The sequence below is a fragment of the Chionomys nivalis genome, chromosome 7 (assembly GCF_950005125.1).
Source record: "Chionomys nivalis chromosome 7, mChiNiv1.1, whole genome shotgun sequence".
Classification (NCBI taxonomy): Eukaryota; Metazoa; Chordata; class Mammalia; order Rodentia; family Cricetidae; genus Chionomys; species Chionomys nivalis.
In genome coordinates this window covers 58,889,331-58,900,279 of record NC_080092.1, presented here as the reverse complement: position 1 = coordinate 58,900,279, position 10,949 = coordinate 58,889,331, and positions in this window count along the sequence as shown.

The window sequence follows — 10,949 nt, the reverse complement described above, 5'->3', positions numbered from 1 at the left end:
GAATGGGATCCCTTTCCCCTTCTGGAAGCCATGTAGTAACTGCTAAGCACGGAGTAGGGAATGCCATGTGAGTCCTTGGGCTGCCCTCGTTCTTCCAGCTTTGCTTCCGGCCTGAAGCTTGGTGTCCTCCCTGAGGCTGCTGTGAACCAGTCTAGGCCCCTCTCCTGACATCTAGCTCCAACCCTGCCACCACAGCCTTAAACTCTTTACTCTTGTTTAGACTAAGCTAGGCATGGTGGTGCAGGCTTGTTGCTCCAGCGCTCGGGAGGTGGTGGCAGGAGGATCAGAAGCTCAAGGTCATCAGCTACACAGCTAGATTGAAAGCAGAGTGGGCTAAAAGTATAAGCCAAGCATGGTGGCCTATGCCTATGTTCCAGCACTAGGAAAGCTGAATCGGCAGTCTGCCGCAAGTTCAAAGTCAGACTGGGATACATAGCTATTTCTAGACCAACCATGACTGTATAACAAGACCCTGTCCAAAAACCATCACAACCGAAGTCCTTGGATTATGGTCTGGGGCATAGCTGAGTGATGGAGTATAGTAGCATGTATGTGCCAGGCCTAAAGTACTATCTGTTGCATCCAAAATAAACACATCAGTTAGGCATGGTGGAACATGCCTGTTATCCTAGCACTTGCAAGGTGGAGGCAGGAGGAGCAGGAATTCCAGGCCAGCCTAGACGACATGAGACTGTCTCAAAACAACAAAAATCCAAAACCAAAATAGAGGGAATGAAATTAAGAACGGTCAAATCCGGGGCTGGAAAGTCTTAGCAGTTAAGAGCATGAGCTACTCTTGCGGAGGAGGACCCCAGTTCAGTTGCTAACAAGCATGTTAGGCGGGTTATAACTACCTGTCACGCCAGGGGAACCGAATTCCTTTGGCTTTTCAGACACGTGTACCCACATGTGCTCATAACTATATAGCGACATGCTCATATATACATAACTAAAAACAGTTTTAAAAATCCACAGGCAAACAAAAGCCTTATCAAATCTGCCAGAATCCTTTCAAATCATGAAATTGGAGCAAGTTTTGGTAGTGTATGGAGTGCTTAAAATTCAGGGCTAGCCAAGCTGAGTGGTGGTGGTGCACGCCTTTAGTCCCCTTTAATCCCAGCACTGTGGAGGCAGAGGCAGGTGGATCTCTGTGAGTACATGGCCAGCCTGGTCTACAAGAGCTAGTTCCAGGACAGCTAAGGCTGTTACACAGAGAAACCCTGTCTCAAAAATACTCAAAAATTTCAAGGCTAGCCTAGGTATAGCATGAAATCTGTCTGAAGAAAAAAAGCAAACAAATCAACAACAACAAGTCATGAAGCTCAAGTCCCTCGTTTATATGAGAGAAGAAACCGAAGCCTAAAGAGTGGTGAAAAATCATCTGAAGTCTGGCGTTCCTGCCACCTGAGTGTCAGGGATGTATGGCCCTGAGCGAGCAGGAAGGTGGGCTAGATCCCCGCAGACTCCTAGGAAAGCACACATACTCTCCACATGTCCAGACACAACTCAGGCAGAGCGGCCACCCCACTAAGGAAATACTGCTGGGAGAAGGATTCCTATCTTCCTCTTGATTCCCAAAATTACACAAAGTTAACTGTGGGTGAGCTGTTTTGTTTTGGTGTTTTGAAACATTGCAGTTCAAGCCGGACTCAAACTCATGACAATTCTCTTACCTCAACCTCTCCATTGCTGGGATTACAGGCATGAACCACCATACCTGTGCTGGGATTATAGGCATGAACCACCATACCTGTGCTGGGATTACAGGCATGAACCACCATACCTGTGCTGGGATTACAGGCGTGAGCCACCGTACCTGCGCTGGGATTACAGGCGTGAACCACCATACCTGTGCTGGGATTATAGGCGTGAACCACCATACCTGTGCTGGGATTACAGGCGTGAACCCACCGTAACTGCGCTGGGATTACAGGCGTGAACCACCATACCTGTGCTGGGATTACAGGCTGAACCACCGTACCTGTGCTGGGACTACAGGCGTGAGCCAACATACCCAGCCTTGTTTCATCTTATTATTTTTTTTTTTTTTTTTTTTTTTTGGTTTTTCGAGACAGGGTTTCTCTGTAGCTTTGGAGCCTGTCCTGGAACTAGCTCTTGTAGACCAGGCTGGCCTCGAACTCCCAGAGATCCACCTGCCTCTGCCTCCCGAGTGCTGGGATTAAAGGCGTGCGCCACCACCGCCCGGCTTGTTTCATCTTATTTTATTGTTGCTGTTGTTAAGACAGTATTTCTCCCTGTGGCCCAGGTTGTCCTCAAACTTGTAACAAGTCTTTAGCCTCAGGCTCTGAGTATGTGGGATTACATGTATGAGCTACCATGTCTGGCTTTCCTGCTGTGTTTTAAACATAAGGGAGTAAAAATAAGAGCCTGGTGTGGCTCCGGGAACTAGCAAATTGAAAATAGACACCTGAGGGGCTGTGGTATAGCGCAGTGACAGAACGTGTGTACTATGCAGGAGGCCCTGTGTTCAATCCTTAGCATGAACAAGGAAATAATGAAAAAGATGGAAAAGAACAGAGCCTGGAGAAATGGTCCAGCACCCACATCCAGCAGCTCACAACCATCGTAACTCCAGTTCCAGGGATCCCTCTCTTCTGGCCTCGGGTAGAGGGCACCTGTCCACGTGGTTGGTAAATGATGGAGAAACGTGCCTGTTTATCCCACCTTAGGTCCATCTTGATTTCTCTGTGATACTTCCAACACCCTGGCATTTCTCTCCTGTGCCCATGCTTTGGATCTGTCCTTCCTGTTGTCTTCAGCACCTGTTTCAGAGTCATAAGATGCCTGGGTATTCACAACCGCTCCGAATGGGCTCATGCTGGATTTACTTCTGTGATCCAGGACCCTTCACTGGCCGTATTCTGGGAACACTGAAGAGATGCCATCCCTGGGACAGTGTCCCGAGTCTGCTCATCTCTTTAATGTGTTCCCATTTGTCTCCATAAGTGTCATGTTGAACAATGTCCCCAGAAGCTCCTGAAGCCCTTCCAGGGAATGGGGTCTTAGACATGGCTTTCTTCAAAGGTGACTGCACACCACCGTCATAATAGAAAAACTGGGCCGGGCGATGGTGGCGCACGCCTTTAATCCCAGCACTCGGGAGGCAGAGGCAGGCGGATCTCTGTGAGTTCGAGACCAGCCTGGTCTACAGAGCTAGTTCCAGGACAGGCTCCAAAGCCATAGAGAAACCCTGTCTCGAAAAACAAAAAACAAACAAACAAAAAAATAGAAATACTGAGGCCAGACGGTGGTGGCGCACGCCTTTAATCCCAGCACTCGGGAGGCAGAGGCAGGCGGATCTCTGGGAGTTCGAGGCCAGCCTGGTCTACAAGAGCTAGTTCCAGGACGGGCACCAAAGCTACAGAGAAACCCTGTCTCGAAAAACCAAAAAAAAGAAAGAAAGAAAGAAAGAAAGAAAGAAAGAAAGAAAGAAAGAAGAAAGAAAGAAAGAAAGAAAGAAAGAAAGAAAGAAAGAAAGAAAGAAAGAGAAAAACTGAGAAGTGAGCACTCAGCTGTGCATCACAGTTAAAGATACAGGACTCTGCTCTCCAAGACTGCACATGTGTCCTGAGAATTCAGTGGGTCTCATGTGATTCTGTGGGACCATTTAAGTTTCAGGGGCAAGAGAATCAGACCTGTTTTACCAGTTAGAAGTAATGGGATCGACTGCGTGTAGATTGCTTAATTCGTCTCTCTGTGATGCAGTCTGCTTGCCTACAAAACAACGGTGATGCTAATAGCACCCTCACTTTCCTTGGGAAGATTCAGGGGAAGGTTGTGTGGAAAAGCCCCTAAGGATACTGGGTTCCTGCCTATCTTCCAATTCCATTTCCATAGGCTCCACCTACCCACTGGATCCCTGCCACATGGTAGGCAAGCACTCTACAACTGAGCTCTACACCCAGCCCCACACCTTCTTCTTCCTTCCTCCCTTTCCTTAAAAAGTTTGTGTATGTGTGTATGTGTATTTTGTTTTGAGTAGCCCAGAGTGGTCTCATGCTATGCTGATCTCCAACTCGGGATCTTCCTGCCTCCATCTTTTCATCTTTTTTTTTTTTAACTCTTCTTCTTCTTCTTCTTCTTCTTCTTCTTCTTCTTCTTCTTCTTCTTCTTCTTCTTCTTCTTCTTCTTCTTCTTCTTCTTCTTCTTCTTCTCCTCCTCCTCCTCCTCCTCCTCCTCCTCCTCCTCCTCCTCCTCCTTTTTTTCCTTTTGAGACATGGTCTCATGTAACCTCAGCTACTCTTGAACTTGCTATATAGCTAAGGATGACTTTAAACTCTTGATCTTCCTGCTTTCTTCTCTCAAGTGCTAGAATTACAGGTGTGTGCCACCATACCCAGATCTCAGACCTTCTTGTAAGCCTCCTCTCGTGCGCTGGTGGCCAGCTCACACCCAATAATACTCTGCCTTTCTTTGAATTTTCTGCAGCCTGTGAGCCATATGTCATGTCACTTGGCTACCCTGACATCACAGAGTGTCCATGACTTGAAGCAGAGCTTTCGGCTTGCATGGACAGGAAGTGTGCCTTAGAGTTCTTGCTTGCTTTTAGACCACTGTCCAGGACAGACATAGAGCCAGAGGGGACAGCATGACTTTGAATTTGTCAGGGTCTGAGCTTTACTGACACCTGCTAGGTGGTTCTGGCCCCTGTCCATGATCTTGAAGTTTGGACTTCTTCATCAGAAACTTCAAAGTGCCTTCTTTTCTATATTTTTTATGAGGTTCAATGAGATCATAAAGACAGATGTTTCTCCCCTACAGCCTAGCTTGTGTTCAGTGGCACTCACCAAAACTAGGCTTCTTTCCTCTGGCTTTGCAATGGCCTTCCCTTATTCATCTCCAATGAGGCTCGTAGCCATGGACACCTGTGTTCACTCCTATGCCTGCAAAGAGGTGTGTTTGTGAGTGTGCACCTCTTACACACCTGCTGAGAAACATGAGGGAAGAATGGGCACTATACCATGAACACTCCTTATGCCTGTTCATCAGCTGTAAGTGCTTGTCCTCAGGATCAGTAGGGACCACTATGTCTGTTTATGCTGAGGCCACAGCCTCCCTAGTCATTACTCACAGCCCTGAAGGTATGGTTTGGTATAGAAAGTTCCCCAGAGAGCCTGTGAGTCCCTGTCTTTGGAAGCAAACCCTTCCCGCCATCAGCTAGGAGGCTCTTAGCTCCCTCCCTTCTTGCTAGGACAATTTGCACGCCTCACAGCTGCTATGGAAGAGATAGGCAGTGTGTATTATCAGGCCAGATGAGGCTCCTGATGACGGTTCTCATCCACCCCAGACACAAGGATTCCTGGTCCCTTAACCCTCTCTGTGCCATGCCCTTAGGCTTGGAGCCTGGGAACAGTATGGAGCATGGTGGGTCCCTGCTTCATGCAAGCTCTAGGAGTCAGGCACACCAGAAGGAGGGACAGCAGCATCTGGGAGCCATCTTTGAGCTCTGTCTGCATCCAGAACCCTTTCCTGCCCTTCACAAGTGCCTGAAAGCACAGAGTATACTCTGAGAGTATATACTCTGGGGGTTTCGGTCCTGCTGTCTCCACTTTGGGAGTCTATTGGTCCCAACTCCACCCCACATCATTCCTTCTTCTTCACCAGGGCTCTGTCTTCTTGGTCACTGCCTTTTCTAGACTACTTTAGTTGTTTCCCCTGGCTAGTCACTGGTTTTGACCAATCTAGACCAATGGGTCAATACAGACCCAGTCGGGTCCCATTATAGCACACAGGCCTAAAATACCTGCATTTCAAGTCTGGGAGTCTGGGCTCAGGTCTGGTTCTGGAGCAAGCACCTACTGCATCGCCTTGGACAAGTCTTCCCTTTCATGGGGCTCAGTTTCCTCAGTCTGCTAAACAAGGGCAGAAGTAGTCTTTTTTCACAGGATTAACTAGAGATTAAAGGAGTAAAACATTTAATTAGAGCCAGAGTGCACACCTTTGATCCTGATGCCAGCCTGATCCAGAACGGCCAGGGCTACACTGAGAAACCCTGTCTTTGTTGTTGTTTTTCTTTTTGAGATGTTTCTCTGTAGCTTTGGTGCCTGTCCTGGAACTAGCTCTGTAGACCAGGCTGGCCTCGAACTCACAGAAATCCACCTGCCTCTGCCTCCTGAGTGCTGGGACTAAAGTCGTGTGCCACCACAGCCCAGCTCGAGAAACCCTGTCTTAAAAATCCAAAAAGACAAACAAAACATTAGTTTTTAAGGTTTTTTTCTTTTTTAATAGTTGTTTTTAAAAATTAGTTTTTTAAAAAATTACTTTTTAGCCAGGTGATGGTGGCGCAAGCCTTTAATCCCAGCACTCAGGAGGCAAAGGCAGGCGGATCTCTGTGAGTTCGAGACCAGCCTGGTCTACAGAGATAGTTCCAGGACAGGCTCCAAAGCCACAGAGAAACCCTGTCTCAAAAAACCAAAAAAAAAAAAAAAAAAAAAATTACTTTTTAAAATTTTATTTTGTTTTTGGTTTTTCGAGACAGGGTTTCTCTGTAGCTTTGGAGTTTGTCCTGGAAATAGTTCTTGTAGACCAGGCTGGCCTTGGACTCACAGAGATCTGCCTGTCTCTGCCTCCCAAGTGCTGGGATTAAAGCTGTGTGCCACCACCGTCCAGCGACATATACTTTGTGTATGTGTGTGTGTATAGTCTTGGCTGTCCTGGAAATCACTTTGTAGACTAGGCTGGCCTTGAATTCAGAGATCTGCTTGCCTCTGCCTCCTGAGTGCTAGGATTAAAGGTATGTGCTACTACCACTCAGCATGTTTCCATTTTTATGTTTAACACTAGGATAGTTTAAATTTAGGCATTCTGTACGTATGTATGTGTATATATGTATGTATGTATGTACGTACATGTATATATATAATTATATATAGAATTTTTTTTTAGACAGGGTCTTTCTGTGTAGCCCCCTGGCTGTCTTGGAATTCTGTAGACCAGGCTGGCCTCAAACTCAAGAGATCTAACTGCTTTTGCCTCCTGAGTACTGGGATTAAATGTGTGAGCCACCACTGCCTGACTGATCTTAGGAATCCTTATTTACAATACTGGTATGAATATTGTTGTACCTACCTATACACATATTTTTGTTAGGTGTGGAATGGTTGGAATACAGATACTAGTGAGTCCATCAAGTAAATTTGTAAAGTGATTGCGTAGCTATTCTCCATTTCTGTCTCTCTTTATCTTTTTTCTTTTGGGGGGGGTATTTTTTTTTAAATATTTTATTTATTTATTATGCATACAATATTCTGTCTGTGTGCCTGCAGGTCAGAAGAGGGCACAGACCTCATTACAGATGGTTGTGAGCCACCATGTGGTTGCGGGAATTGAACTCAGGACTTTTGGAAGAGCAGGCAATGCTCTTAACCACTGAGCCATCTCTCCAGCCCCTTTGCTGTCCTGAAACTTGCTCTGTGTAGTCTTTGCTGTCCTGGAACTTGCTCTGTAGACCAAACTGGCCTCAGACTCACAGAGATCTTCCTGCCTCGTCTTCCTGGGTGCTGGGATTGAAGGTGTGCGCCACCACCACCTGGCCATTTCTTTTTGTTTTGTTTTGTTTTGTTTTTCGAGACAGGGTTTCTCTGTGGCTTTGGAGCCTGTCCTGGAACTAGCTCTTGTAGACCAGGCTGGTCTCGAACTCACAGAAATGCACCTGCCTCTGCCTCCCGAGTGCTGGGATTAAAGGTGTGCGCCACCGCCGCCCAGCCACCATGTGTCTTTGAGACAGTGCCTCATGTGCGGGAGGCTGGTTGAACTCCTGCTCTTCCTCCTTCCACCTCCTCCAGAGGGCTTGCGATGTTTGTTGCTCTATGTATTTCTTTCTGTCTTCCTGTGGTAGGGGAGGGAATATGGGGTTTTGTGCATACTGAGCAAAGCATTCTATCACTGAGCTATGGCCGCTGTCCCTTCTTTCTGACATATCTAGGGTGGCCTTGTGCTCCCGATCCTTTTGCCTCTACATCCTAAATGCTGGGATTCTGGCATATGCTACCATGACTGGCTAGGTTTCCTCTCCGTCTCTAGCTAGGAATTGAACTTTAAGTCTTGGCATTCTTGGCAGAAGCTCCACCACTAAGCTGTCTCCTCAACCCTTCAAAGTAAAAGTATAAACAGTGACCGGCTCTGAACGATCTCTTTTGGATTCTGGGTCTGTATTTTAGGAGTTTAGCTGGGCAGTCTGGTTTCCGTGTCTCTCATCTGGAGCAGCTGGAGCCTGGCCAGGTAGAGCCCTCTCTTAAGGGAGCTCAAAGCCTATCCTTGTGGTCTCTCTAGGCAGACTTTGTCATAGGACATTGGCTTAAAGATGAATATTCCAGGCTGGTCTTGGTGGCACCCAACTGCAATTCCCAAACTGTGGAGGGAAAGGCAAGAGGATCAGTAAGAAGGTCAAGGCAACCTTGGTAACAAGAATTCAAGGTCATCCTGGACTACTTGAGACCATCTCAACAAATTAAAATAGAAACAAACAGAAAAGAGTATTCTAGTAAATAAACCAGAAGTTGTGTATGTTTGGCATAGCCATCTTGTATGACAGTCTCAAGGTATCTCTTCTGCCATATCGTGACCTAAATAGTGAGAACCACCCACCCAGTTTGAAGGGAAGGAGGCAGGGGCTCTGTCTTTAGTTGGAAAAATGTCAAAGTCACACTGTAAGGGGAACATATGGGATAGATGATATTGTTGCCACTATCTTTAGAAACTATAATCTGCCACATACATTTTCACTTATCTATTAGCCATTCTGTGTGCCCATGTCTGTCATTTGCTTTTATTTATTTGTATGTAGGATATATATTTATTAACAGTGAAAAAGCATTTACCCAAATGTGCCTGTCACTTGTGTGTATTTTTCTAATAAGTTATTTTTTTTTATCTTCTTTATTGGTTAAAAAAATCCACTTTCTGAATGCTAGGGAGGGTTGTGGTTTTTTTTTTTTTTTTTTTTTTTTGGTTTTTCGAGACAGGGTTTCTCTGTAGCTTTGATGCCTGTCCTGGAACTAGCTCTTGTAGACCAGGCTGGCCTCGAACTCACAGAGATCCGCCTGCCTCTGCCTCCTGAGTGCTGGGATTAAAGGCGTGTGCCACCACCGCCCGGCTTTTTTTTTTTTTTTTTTTTTGACCCTATAGAGATCCACCTGCCTCGCCTCCTGAGTGCTGGTATTAAAGGCATGTACCTACCCAGTTTACATGAGACCCTTTTTAAAAAGACCAAAAAAATATGCTATTAGGTTATTACTGATTTATAAGTGCCTCCCTTTTTCTTTGCTAGAATGTTTTGGGAATTTAATCTAGTGCTTTGTGCTAGGCAATTACTCTATCAGTGAACTTTATCCCCTTCCTTCTTCCTCCTTCCCTTTTGAGACAGGGTCTCATTTATCCCAGACTGGCCTCAATTTCCTACAATGCTGAGAATGACCCAGACCTCTTATCCCCACCCTGAGATGCTGAGACCACAGGCTACACCATTACTAAGGGTTTTAAGGTGCTGGAGCTCGAACCCAAGCACTGCGCATGCTCAGCAAGTACCTCCCCGAGTCTTTACTGCTCTGCCCTGCTCCTTTGAGAGGTCTCACTGAAGCTGGAATTTACCTTTTTTGCCTAGGCTGATTGTTACCAATCCCCAGCAATCCTATCTCTGCCACACTCTAGCACAGGTTTGTATGGCTATACTAATTTTTGGTTTTGTTTTTTCTATTTTTTTTTTTCTGAGACAGCGTTTCTCTGTGGTTTTGGAACCTGTCCTGGAACTAGCTCTTGTAGACCAGGCTGGCCTTGAACTCACAGAGATCTGCCTGCCGCCTCTGCCTCCCGAGTGTTGGGATTAAATGCGTGCACCACCATAGCCTGGCTGGCTACACTATTTTTTATGTGGGCACTGGGGATCTGAATTCAGGTCCCCATGCTTCCACTGAATCATCTCCCTAGCCCCATTCTTGTTTTTACATTGGTTGGAGAGATGGCTCAGAGGTTAAGAGCACTGACTGATCTTCCACAGTTTCCAAGATCAATTCCCAACACCCACGTGGTGACTGTTGTGAGATCTGGTGTTCTCTTCTGGCCTGCAGGCAGAACATTGTATACATAATAAATAAATTAATTAAAAAAGAATCTTGTTGGATGTGGTGGCATATGCCTGCAATTCCGGTACTTGGAAGGTAAAGGCAGAAGGAACTGGAGCTCAGGCAAGGCTTGATTACATAGCAAGTTTGAAACCAGCCTGGACTACACAAGACCCTGTCTCCAAACAAGCCCCTCACAAATAGCAATAAATTAGCCTGGGAAGGTTAAGTTATTTACCAACAGAGGAAATAAAATTTAAGTTAAAATACAAGCAGCGCTATCAGAGCTCATGCCCCTGTTTTTTTTAGATTTATTTACTTATTTAATGTATGCAAGTGCTCTATCTGTATGTATGCCTTTATGTCAGAAGAGGGTATCAGATCCCACTACCGATGGTTGTGAGCCACCATGTGGTTGCTGGGAATTGAACTCAGGACCTTTGGAAGAGCAGCCAGAGCTCTTAACCTCTGAGCCATCTCTCCAGTACCAAGTTCATGCTCTTAATTCTGAGAATTGGGCTCCATTGCTGAGTGGGACTAGGTTTGGCAGAGGGCCTGTTACTTGCTCCACCCTCTCCTCAGTGCCAAGGCCTGTCTCTATGAAGGCAAGGCCAGTAGACTGGTGCCTCCCAGTGGCTAGGGTAGGAAAGAGCAACCTTGATGCTGTAGTGCTTATGTGGGGGACCCAGGGGGCTCTTGGTTCCTATTCTCTCTCATCATAAAATACACAATGAGGTGGGTGGTGATGCACGCCTTTAATCCCAGCACTCGGGAGGCAGAGACAGGCGGATCTCTGAGTTTGAGGCCAGCCTGATTTATAAGAGCTAGTTCCAGGACAGCTAGGACTATTACACAGAGAAACCCGGTCTT